Source organism: Dromaius novaehollandiae, chromosome 18, assembly GCF_036370855.1.
Source record: "Dromaius novaehollandiae isolate bDroNov1 chromosome 18, bDroNov1.hap1, whole genome shotgun sequence".
In the NCBI taxonomy this organism is placed as follows: Eukaryota; Metazoa; Chordata; class Aves; order Casuariiformes; family Dromaiidae; genus Dromaius; species Dromaius novaehollandiae.
Genome location: NC_088115.1, coordinates 3,642,713 through 3,655,337, shown reverse-complemented (window position 1 = coordinate 3,655,337; position 12,625 = coordinate 3,642,713).

Below are 12,625 nucleotides of genomic sequence, written 5' to 3'. Positions count from 1 at the left end.
GAAATGGCAAAGAACTTCAGCCTGGTATTTTCCCCAAATCCTGGGAGAATTACGTCCCTCTGTTTCACTTTATTCGGACTCTCAGTTCAGGTTTCCAGGGGAAATTCTGCCTGGGTTTCGGTGCTTTGCAAGTACCTCTCGTTGCACGGGGTTACAGGGGAGGGTGGCAGAGAGCTGAAGCGTGCGTGATGCTGCACCTCCCTCCTGGTGAGTCAGGTGGATCTTGCTCTTCGAAATTCTTGGGACTCGCTTTATGGCAGGCATTGCTCTGCTGTCGTGACACCGGTGTAACCACAGCCGTACGGCGCTCAGGCTAGCTGCCCTTGTAGCCATTGATGACTGTGCGGTTACGGCCGTTGCTTGCACCGCTGCAGGTAAACTCTGTGCATGACATTCCTTGCCATGAGTACGCTGGGATGGTGCCAGAGGCCATAGGAGACATGCCCATGGGACACGGCGGGGGGGGAAGGGGACACCATGGGGTGCTGCCGGAGAATGTGCCTTCTGAAAGGCTTCCTTGAGCCTGTGGTCCTGCTAGGCCCAGCCATACCTCAGTGCCGCAGCCCCCTCCCGACCCCCCCAGCAGCTCCATGTCCCCCGACGGCAGGTCGCAGCCACCCCAGGCTGCTCCACCTGGTGCCAGGGCTCATGGGAGAGGAGGCTGCGGCAAGTGCAGGTGCCAGGGCCGATGGGAAATGGGAGCTCAAGGAGCTGGTTGCACGCTCTTGGCAAAGATTCTCATTTGGGAAAGGAGAAAGCAGTATTTTCTGTGCGGTAAGGCACCTAACACCCCTGTGACTGTGCTGGCAACAGAATTTGAGTCAATTTAACACTGTAGTTGTCCCAGCTTTCTGGTGCAAATCCTACAGACAGAAGTGACATGCTGGAAGCTGCAGTATAACGGGCAGCGCAGTGCTGCAAGCGGCACCGGGCTGCTGAATCCCTTGTGCCTGCTTTTGGAAGTGGGAATGCCTCATCCGGCTGGCCCTGTTGGCAGGCTGCAGCTGCACGTCGGCTGTGCGGCGTGGGGGCTCGCAGGAGGATCTCCTCCACAGTGACAGCCCCAAGCCAGGCCAAGAGCCACCTGCACTGCTGCGTGCAGCAGAGGACGGAGAAAATTTCTTCCCCAGGGGAAGGAAGGGAGCAGAAAATCCGGAAACCCGGAACACCTGCACGCACGCGGGTTTTCCTACTGCAGCTGAGGAAGAAGAGGATGCAGCCCACAGCACTGGATTCACACAGACCTCTTTTGAGCTACCTCAGGTTGCAGCACCCAAAGGTGCTCTGGTGCCCTCAGCTCTGCTCTGGTGAGGAGACTTTCTGAGGCCGCTGAGGACTGCCCTGGATGCATCTCAGGGCAGAAACCGTGTGGGCAGTCTCTTTCCAATAGGCTTTGCTTTGCCCACGAGTTTCAGCTCCGTTGCCCCAGAAGTTCCCGTGGGAGTGAGCCATCAGCAGCACGCCTGGCCTAGCAGGTCTCCCGGCGAGCTGCCGTGCCATCAGCAGTGAAGGGGTCCAAAGCACACCGGGAAACCTGGGGAGCTGTGAGCTCGAGCCCGCCCCGTTAGGGTTTTGCCACTGGTGTCAGGAGGAGCAGGAACAGGTTTGAGATAGGTGAAATTCATCCTTCTGGGAAGGGTCAGTGCCAGAGCCAAATGTCACTTCCATCCCATTTAAATCTGATTATAACCCACATGTGAAACCAGCCAGCTTCGTTTGTTTCACTTTAAGTGAAGTGCAGATAGTAAATAAATGGACTAAATAACAGAGCTGCGTTGCCAGTCCAAGGGATTCAGAATTAGGAGCCAGATTTTAGGAAAAAAAATGTTATTTTTAGGAAATAATAACACAACATTTTAATTTGCCTCTTGTCTTTTGAGCGTGTTCAACTTGGCTCTTCTGCTCAGCCTGGCTAGAAACCTATTGTTTTTTTTCAAATGAAAGATGATTCTGATACATGAATAAAGAAGTGGTGGAAAAGCAGTCCTGCTAGCTTGTGCAAGAGAATTGCAACACTGCGGAAGAGCAGGTTAAAAGGTAAAAATTGCTTCTCATCTAACAACCAAAATTATTATTAAGAACCTGCAGGTAAGAGGGAGAGCAGTACGCAGCTCTCACTTCGAAAGCAACTGTTGAATAAAAATGCTTTACCATAAACCTTTGCATATGCAATAATTCCTTCTCTGTGCACAAAAACCTCATTAAACTGTGGTCAGATACCAGTCAGACTTGTTTGCTACAGGCTCCTGACTCATTGGGACAATTTCAGAAAGCATTTGCCAGTCTGCTATTTCATTACATCAAGACGTATGCTCTGGGCAAAGTTTGGTCTCCGGTGTGTGTAAGTGAGAAAGAGGAGTGAGAGAAAGGGATGTGACTTGTTTCATAGAAGCAAAGAGAAGTGTGGATAAAAGGCAGCAGTGGACAAATGGAAACACTTGACTCTCATTCTCTGTGTTTCCTAGGAGCATTTTCTTTTAATTGAGTGGACCATTGTTTGCTGAGCGTAACCTCTTGCTTCCCCTTGTAAGTGTTCTACCCAGTTTAACTAAGAGGGATGAAATGGAATATTTTGTCTTGCAGAGGGAGCAGGAAGGGACACAGCTGAGGCCTCTCTCCCTCCTGCAGCACCGCACAGCTTGAGATAGTCAATTGTCATCATTCATACTCACTTTGCAGCATAATATAAGATGGGTGGCAGTTGCATTGGCTAAAAATAACCCAAAGATGACAATTATTATGAGGCAGGGTTCCTCGTCCTACCCTCGCCAGGTCGTACCCTGGCTTCTGGGGGCAGAACGGCTGAGATCCATTTTGGTGAGTGCTCCCTGGCACAGGCATTCATCCCAAAAGCCAGCACACCACAGTGCTTAACGAAATCAGGACCGTAGGACTGCAGCTGCAGATGTTTGCCAAGTGTCTGGATGGGGCGATTGGGTGAGGCCTTCAAGAGCAGAAGCAAGAGGGTGAGAGGGAGTGCAAGCGTTAATTCTTTAATAAAGAGGGTGCTGCCCGTCCTGCACCTGGGTATCAACCTGAGGAGTACGCTGCAATGACAGGTGCCGACCGTCAGACTTACAGACATTTGCAGTTGTGCGCAATAAATAGTTAAGTGCCCGTGTCACTGCGTGTTTCTGCACACACTTGCTTCTCCGTGGATTGATGTGTTTGGCAAATGCACACCTCCCTCCAGACAGTGCACAAAAACAGTGTGCTGCTTTGTGTGCCTCTGTGTGTGCATTATGGATTAAAGTCACCTTTGTGCTGAGGGCGAACATATGGTTTATGTATTCCAAAAAGGGGAACATGAGATTTTAGCATGATATGTGCTGCACAGGAGTGAAACCATTTCAGAAGTAACTGTCTGCGTTGTTGGTTCTTTAGAGCTTGAATGAAATGGGGGGGATGTGTTAAACCAGGTAATTTCAGATGTATTTCCTACATTTTCCTGCACGCACCTTCTTTATTTTCCTTTGCGTCTTGTGGCCATGACAGGACGAAGGATCTCAGAAAGATTCTGGCAGGGAAGAAATTAAAACCCTTGTATGAGGTTGGCAGGACTCCTCCGTTGAGTCATGCTCCCGTTAAACACACAACTCAAATGCATGTGCAAGGAGATGAATGCCGAGCTGTGCAACCAGACTGCTTCCTTCCATGGCAGCCGAGCCACAAGAGAAGCTCAGATGCCTGTTCCCTCCCCTCTCCCAGAAGCAGAGGGAACACGAGTCACACAGGGAAAGGCAGAGGCTGGTTGGAGTTCAGGGTTTTGCTCAGTTCCTCTTGTATTCAGGACGAGGTCCAAAAACTAAAGTCAAGATTGCTATTGACTTGAATGGTCTTTACATCAAATTCTGATTTAACTTCAAAACAAATCACAGTGCAGGAGTAAATGTGGTTTTTATACAACATGGAGAACATTTTCAGTAGTATTAATGGCTAAGATGCCCAATTTGCAGATTTGGAGCTTTTGAAAATACCTCTAGGTATACAGATACCTGGATAGGAACTTTTCTCCTTCCTATTATCCTATTCATCCTATTATGGCATTTCCAAAGGATATTGCAGAAATCATGGGGCAAATGCAGGTCCAGGAGTAGTCTCTTCTTGCTGTCCCAGGTTGTCTGATTATTGCAGTAGATCTTCAGGATATAATTGGATAAATTTTTTGTCTTTTTATTTTTTTTTAGTTCTTAGAGGGGCTTTCAAAGGAGGGGGGGGAACCACTCTGAAAATGGGCTGTACAAATACTCCATTTTCCAGCTGGGGAGAGGAGATCATATTTTTTAAAACTGTAACTGGTCTGTGGTAATTTGTTTGCTTGTTTGTTTTTTTTCCTCCCCAAAGTGAAAACCCAGAAATCTGTGTTTTGCTTCAACCTGAAATGCAACCTTTTGTTTTCATGCCGTAGTAATTGAAGGTTTAGGTAGTTGCTGCTACAGCCTTTTTCCCCCATTAACTCAATAATTAATGCTCACTTGCCCAAATGTTAGGGGATTTGAGCTCCAGTCTATAGGAGAGTTTCTTAATCACCATACGACAGTGAGAGAGAGAGAGAGACCCCTCAGTCCCTCCTACTGCGGTGTTTCACTTGCATGGGCTATTTCGGTACTCACTGAGCTAGAAAGTGAGCATACGGATGATTCTCCAGCCTGGTGGTTAGGGCATGCATTTGGGAAAGAGAATAGCTCAGTTCCAGTCCTTGCTTCAATAAACCTGACATTGAAAAGCTGACAGTGAAAGTGGCTTTATTAATATTGCTGACTCTGAGTATTCAAAAATCATGTGTCAATCTCCCAAATGTTGAGATATTAGAAAACATATACTTAAATCTTTGCCTTCTTTTTATTTCCCATTTGGGTTGTAGCTTTTTAGAGACAAGTTTTCAAACTTTATCTTATAACCATGAAGGCTAGAAAAAGTTGTGTGCATAAACCCTTGCCCTCCCTTTACACTAATCCCTCTTGGTGGCAATTTTTCCTCCTCATTTTATTTTGGCAGTACCTCTGTGCTCCTCAGCAGAGAAACAACCCTTTAGTGAAAGGCACTTCCATCTCCAGGAGAAAAGAACCATCTCTTCCCCAAAGCACTTGCTCCCAAAGGAGATATTCATACCTCTCTTCTCCTCTAGTGCTGAATTTAACTCACTGATTTAAAAAGAAACAACCTTGAAATGTCTTTTACATATTTAGCACTATTTCAGACCAAAATCCTTTCTCATGTTTAGTTTGCTGCAAAGCCTGACCAGACTTGCTCCCAGTGACCTGCTTGCAGCATCACTGTCAGATTTTTTTTCTTCTTTCTCTCTGTATCAGTATTGAACCAACAACCTGCCATTAAGTGAACAGGTCTGTGTTGACCTAGAATTTAAATTAAAATCTCAAGCTATTGCTTTTAAAGATTTGGTGGTGCTTCCCAATAAAGAACTTCAGTGAAGATGATGGAAGGGTATCAGAGACTCAAACATATACCAGGCCCATCCAAAACAAAAGACAGAGACATCCTGGGACAGTTTGCGTACCCTGTAGCAGGCAGTCAAGTAACAAAAGCTGGGATCAGTTTTATCTTTCAGCTCTACCTTCTGCTGCAGGGTAACCCTATCCCACATTAACAACACAAAACGATAGCTCTTCATGTATAATGCATCTTTACTAACCTGCAGTGAAAAGCACCAGAGTGTAATACATGTGAGCGAGGTAAGACGGGGAGCTGAGAGAAGGAATTACTCTCTTCTGATGTTAGCTGACCTGCCTCGTTTTTGAAATCTTCCAGGGATGCTCTAGACACATAGTAGAGATCTCAGACCAAGGAGTGGGGTTTCTTCAGGCTTTCTGCTCTCATCATCTAAGGAGGAATAGAGATAAATGTCTCCTCTCAAGGTAGAGCAAGTGCAAGAAAGACATCGTCACAGACCATGGGTTGTCCAACCTGAAGAATCTGTCCAGTATGACCTGTTTGGCATTTACACCGCTGCGATGGAAATGTTGCCTGGAAATGGTCCTGTCTTGCTGCCCCTCAGTGCAGCATGCTCGTCTGTGGCCCAGCCTGAAACACGGCATCAGAAGGCCCACTGCTCCTAACAACACAACTTCACAATGAGAGATTAAAATTCCCCGTCCTCACTATTGTCCCTTGGGTCCTGTACTGCTAGGCTTGTGATGGGGACTCTGCACTGCTCTCCTGACTTGCCCCAAACTCCTTGTCTGTGCCTGAGCACATCAGATACAGCTCTGTGCACTGCACATGTACTCATCCCAGCACCAGGGACAGGCAGGATGATCTGGGGAAGATGCCGTTTTGCTCAGTCCCCTCTTCTGCCTTTAAAGAGAAGAATCCAGTCTTGCAGGCAGGCAAATTAACATTTTTCATTTATACACAAAATAATCACGCCTTCCAAAAGCAGCAGGACATCTCCATTTATTTAGAAAGAATATGTGAAATACAAGATGCCTTCCCTTTGCATCTTGTGGCACTAAAATAACAAGCTGAAGCGAGTTAGAAGAGTAAAGTAGTTAAAAGTAATGTTACTTTTAAATTCACTACATTGAAGAAGTCCTTAAAGAATTCTTACAGATGCCTTAGTGACTGGTTTCAAGCCAACTTTAGTTCAAAACATAACATATTCTGACATGCTCCTGAGAGAGACCAGCATTATTTTGTTCTTATTTTTAGTTATTGCGCATAATAAGGTCATATTCCAGAGATAAGACCACTCTAAGATGCATGACTTCAATTTTGGAAAATAATTCCCTTTTGTACACTGAATGCTTCCTTCTTTGCAGGCTCAAAAGAGTACTAGCTGAAGAAAATGAAACAGCCTTCAAGTACACTCACCTACGGCTTCCTACATCCCCAGCTGTAACTTCACAACATTCAACTGTTATTCCTCATTTGGATATTTTTGAGATTGGTTATACCCATTAATATCTTTGTTCCAGCCCATGCCTTGCTGAATGGTGTGATATGATACAAAACAACAATTCATAAAAGTTCCTTGGAAGTGACTCAGAAGAGATTTGGGATTTTCAAACAGTTTTTCTTGAAATGTTAATGGATGCTTAAAAGCAACAACAAACAATTTCAGCTGGGGATGATTCAGTTAAAATGGTTCTCAAAGCCAGTTGGTAGCAGTCGAAGAGAAACGTGGGGAGAATAAGAAAACTGGTATTTTGCTAAAACAGTTCGGAGTGGGAATTGCAACTTCTTTAGAGTGAAAAGTATTCCAGCAGATTAAAAAACACTTCCAGGGACTGAGACTTTCTTTAGTCCAGGAACTTTCCCAAACAATTTGCTTGCACACAACCTGGAGTGGGAGCCGTGGCTGTGGGTGCTCTGGGTGGATCCCCAGGCTAGAGGGAGGCATTCAGCGTTTGGTGTACCACCTTTGGGAGCCTCAACAGGTGCTATGATTTAAAGAAGTGTTTGTATTTGTATTTTATTAGCCTGCTTGATCCAGCTACTTGTGGTGATACTTGAGTTGCAGTGAAGTCTAGATATCGATGCATGAGGTAGCCAGAAAGGTTGAGTTTGTGCTGATGATGAGGATTTGGTTTCTCACTCAAGACACTGGGCAAGTCACCTCATCTGTGAAATGGGGATAATCATGTTTCTTTTCTCATCAGAGAATTATAAAGTTAAGCACATTAAGAAGTATTAGACAGACTGACTAAAGAGATCTATAAGAATAATAGATACAGGTCTTAACCTGGTTAGCTTTGTTTTTTCTCAAGTGCTTTGTCTTAACCAAAGATTTAAATGCATGCAGCTAGTGGTACATCTTTAAGTCCTAATCTAGAAGAAACTTTCTGAAGGAGAAAGCCATATTTCTTAATTTCAGCTTGAAAAACAGGAAGATGATGATACAATTTAGGCTGTGTCTATGTAAAATAAACTTTCAAATGGTGATATGTCATTGGCTTTCCCCTCTTCACAGCCACTGATTCTTGGCTGGAGCGGCAATTGGAACTGACCATTTTTATTGCAATAAAGTTGGCCTTACAGCTCTGGTCCCAAGAAAAAGCCAGAAGTTCAAAGGGTAAATTCTGCATATTGCTTGTAATGCGATGAGTGAGACTGGAGAAGGAGGGTTATGCTGAGGAGGGACCCCACTCCTGCTGACAGCTAACGCCCAGGCACGCAGGCTTGTGGCAGGCAGCGGATGCTCAGCGTCTAACCCGCCGTGTTCGCCCTGCAAAAGTCACCTTGCTGCAGTTGTCCATGCCTGGCCCATAGCTTATTGCTGACAGAACAAGCATTCCCAACAGGAAACACTGCAGCAATAACCTTACCTAGCGGCAAAGACCAAATTGTAAAGTTTTCCAAGGCCACTGCTGCATAAAAAACACATTTGCAAAGGCCCAATTTAAAACCCGGAGAGTCATAGGTGTTCCACGGGGCCAGAAAGTAAAGACAGGCAGAGTTTGGGCATAGTTTATTTCACAAGCATAGGAACCATGAAGTCTGAGCTATATTTATCCAGCTGGAAATAGGCCTCACGTCTATTTATTCCTCAGTTTTGCCTCAGGTGCACAGTCTCCCATTAGGGCTAAATAGCCGGAAAAGGCCAAATACATCTGAGGTCACTTTTGGCTAATTAGCATGGCAACAAGTGCTGATTAATTAGTTTGGGCCTGAAATTAGCTGAGATAATTTTTGCAATGGCATAGGCCATAGATTTATGAGAGGTTCTTCTCCAAGACAAACAATATTCTGAAAACGTTGTTTGTATAGAAACCTTCATTCATCCTGAAAATTACTACCTGGATTTCTTGGAACTTCAAGAGCAACTAGTTCATTTTATTTAAATGCATGTTTTTATTTCTTTTGCCTGATGGAAAAATTTACCTGACAAGGCATCCAGTGATGATCATTTCCCTTATCATGAGCTTCTTTGCTTGATGTGTATCCATATGTTAGAGCAAATCTTTCAGAGATTGAGATTTGGATTTTCAGAAGTGCTGAACATCACATTCCCAGGCAAAAGGTGTTGCAGCACCAGTGAAAATACTGAAGTCCTCTACTCATCAACATGTTTAATATGCAGATTTGCCAGCTTTACCAACCCAGTCAGTAACTACCAATTTTGTTGGTGATCTACTGCACTTCCTAATTTGGGCTATGGTGAACCTGACTTCTGGATATCCAGCAGGCCAAGCTGTTGGAGCTCAGGAAATCTTGGGAAAATTGCCATTATGCCTTCATGGAACAACTCCGGTCTTTGTTGCATATATGCAGTAGGTGCAGTGTGGCCTGGTTATGTCAGACTGATGATTATGGAGGTGATGTGTGTATGCATAGTGATGCCTCAGACATACTGGACTTTCTGCTTTTGGACCTGCTGACACTGCTAGGTCTGAAAAGATGCAATAGGGAGCATCTCTGCTAATGATAAGAAAATATATAGGCCCTCATCAATATAATATTTGAGAACTCACAGGCCATAGTGTAGATACTCTGCCAGGCATCCTGTCAAAAACCTATCTGGAAATCTGCAGTTTTCCTCTTGGTTCTTGGCAGTTTCCTGTCCAGCTGATGAGGAGCAAAAAACCCTGACTCTGTGCATCTCTTCCCAGGCCAGTTGCCCAGGGCTTCCCATGACTGGGTCTGGGGCATCTTGTTAGCAGACTGCCTCGGAGAAAGGACCTGCCAGCGTATCTGGATCAGGTATTCCCTTTCCAAGAGATTTATTTTGTGTTTGGCTTTCATTGTCCAGCTGATGGCAACCACGTTTTGAAACGTCAGCACGAAAATGGAAACTAGCTCTCTACGTCCTGTTCTCAAAGAGACCAGCTCTGCTGCCACTGCAGTTGCACCTGGGCAAAAAGCAGGATTTCCTTTGCATGGGCCTTTTTTAAAGTTAACTTTGCGTCCAGTCCGAATTAGGTTGGAACAAATAATGTTCTTGTTTCCTGTGAGCTGGAGGATCTCAGGCACTGTGATGCCATGATGCAGGCAGTATCTGTTAATAAGAAAAAAGTTCACTAAGCAGCTATCAGAGGCTGTCAGAATTGCTAAATCCGGAACTGGCCCATAATAAGTCCTCCTTGAGACTAAAGAGGCACCCAGAGAGAGAGAGATTGCTCAGGTCCCTGCCTTAGGTTCAGTAAAACCCATCAAACCCAAGGAGTTTTAAGTGAGATATTTGGGGCTCGGTGCCTAGTGGATGCAATTGTCTTGTCACTTTGCCATTGAATAAGGAGTGATTTCCAGCTCAGTGCTCCATCCATTCCTTGTAACTCTTCCCCCCAGTCTGGGGGACTGGGACCACCTTTCGGAGCTGCTGGTCACTGTCTGGTGGGGTGGCCCCACTGGGCTCCAGGCTACAGAAACCAGCCAGCTTCGGTGGTTAGAAAGCTTCAGCTGCCGTGCAAAGCTTTGTGCACAAGAGCTGAGAGAGTGAACCAGTGCTAAACGGGGCACAGTTGTGTTATGTGTAAGTGCTCTGCAGCACAGCAGTCCCATCACTGAATGCTTAGGGGATATATTTCTCTGTGGTGTATTTTGGTAAATCTTTTCTAAAACTCACTCATTTTTCAGGCGAGGAGTACACAGTGAGCAGAAGATCCAGCCCTTGCTTTTGCTATGGCCACTCTCTGGTTAGAGCATCATGTCCCAGCACGTGTCTGGGGCCTCCTCTAAAGCTTGCAGACCAAGGCAGAGACCCTCAGAGCTCTCACTTGCCTTTGGCAGAAAAGCACGTGCCGGGACGCTGTGAAGGCCTTTCGGATGTTGTCAGCCATGTCCTCACCTGCTGCTGTTGAAGTCAGGAGGTTCCCCTGCACAAGACAGCAGTGACCTTGGCCTCTGTCCTGCAGTCCCCAGCACCACTCATCCTGAGCTGCTTTCTCACAGCTACAGCCCTCAGCAGAGCTCTGATAGGAGTGATGGAGATTACGGTCAGGGCATCTCTCTGGGCCCATTCGTTATTTCACTCCAGCCCACCCTGCACTGAAGTTAAAACAGGGAACATCTTCTCTTGCCATGGTGCGTATCTGAACTATATTAAACCCTGATGATAATTATGATTATAAATAACCCATCTCATGCATTTTTTTCCCTACTCAGCTTTTTCCCTTTTGTACATTTGGAGACATTTCTTTAAATGATTATCAGATTTTAACAAGTGATGTCCAGAGAGACCCCATAAATGTTTGTCTGAAACACATTTTTGCCACTAAAGCCTCTTTAGTTGCAAGTTCCCCCCCCCCCCCCCCGCCTTTTTTTTTTCTACTTTAAGCTGAAAGGAGCCGGCAAGGCTGGCTATTGCCAAGAGCCAAGAAGCATTAGAACCAGTCTGGCAGGAGGCTTTTCTTCCTTGATGGGACTTTTGTAAAATGAAAATTTATGTGAATTTGCAAAGCCTTCATTAAGTGAGTCACAACATAAATAAAAAGGTGTGTGTTGCAAAGAGTCTGTTTACTGCAGTGTTGATAGAAGCCAGAATCCTGCAGCCTTCACTTAGAAGTGATGTTACAGCAGATAATGATGATGCAGATGGAAACCTTAGACAGATTCTGCATCCCAAACCCCTTTGAATTTTTTTGCCGAAGATGAAGTCACTAGGTGATGATGCATCACTTCATTTCATTTAATATTATTTCCAGAGATAGACTACAGAATTCCTGACCGCGTGTGGTCATTAGAGTTCCTATCAGGGCAACCTGTGCAGGGGAGTAGCTAGGTGCCATATCTTTATGCTTTCTAGGTAGTTACAGCTAAGTGCATTATTCTACTTTACTGCCTGTGTAGATCCTTTCTGCACCATCGTTGCATGCTGCTAAATAGCTGCCTATGTCCTACCGCAGAAGGAATGAGGAGCATGGGTCCTCAGATTTAAGAGCAAGTATTTTGTTGGAGTCCAGAGTCTTCTGTTTGGATTTCCCCTGTCCTATGGTTGTTACAATGTGCAGGTTATGCTTTGTAACCATTTTATTCCAGAGCTACTTCACAGCATCTTGTTGCCTAAATCTCCCTTCAACCCATCTCATAGCTTGTCGAGCTTTTCTTTGCCCGTTTCCGTTATAACACCTTTCCCAGTTGTGTGATTTCTTCTCTGGGCTTCTTTTATGTGAAACCCCAACTAAGTCCTTCCCAGGTTTCATCGTCTGTTCTGCTGCTTCTGCTCTGTTTCCTGTAGAAATCTGAGGTGACTAGTTTCCCAGTGCAGCCTTTCTGACTAGATGCCTCAGTATATTGTCCAAGTGTTTCATAACTGTTAATGCATTTTCATCTCAGTTACATACTTGAAGGAGACCCTTAAGTTTCAGGCCCTCCCTCCATCACCCTGCTGCATGCCAAGACGCTCTGAAAAAAAACTGGTCATATAAAACTGACTCTCTGCATTACTGGGACCCAACTGGCCTGTGCAGCTTAGCAGAGACACTGCCCCATAGCTCATGACTACCCTGTAATCCTACCCCAGGTGTGACTGCACATGCAACCCTGTACTTCCCTCCCAAGTGACTGCCAGTGACCTTGACATTACCCTTAGCAGCGTATGAATATGAACACTGTATTTACTACAAACACGGTATTAACGCTTCATGTTGAATTAATCTCACTTAACTTAAGATTTCTCATTGCTAACTGCCTAAGTTAGACATTTCAGTTTGCTCAGTTACTGAAGAGA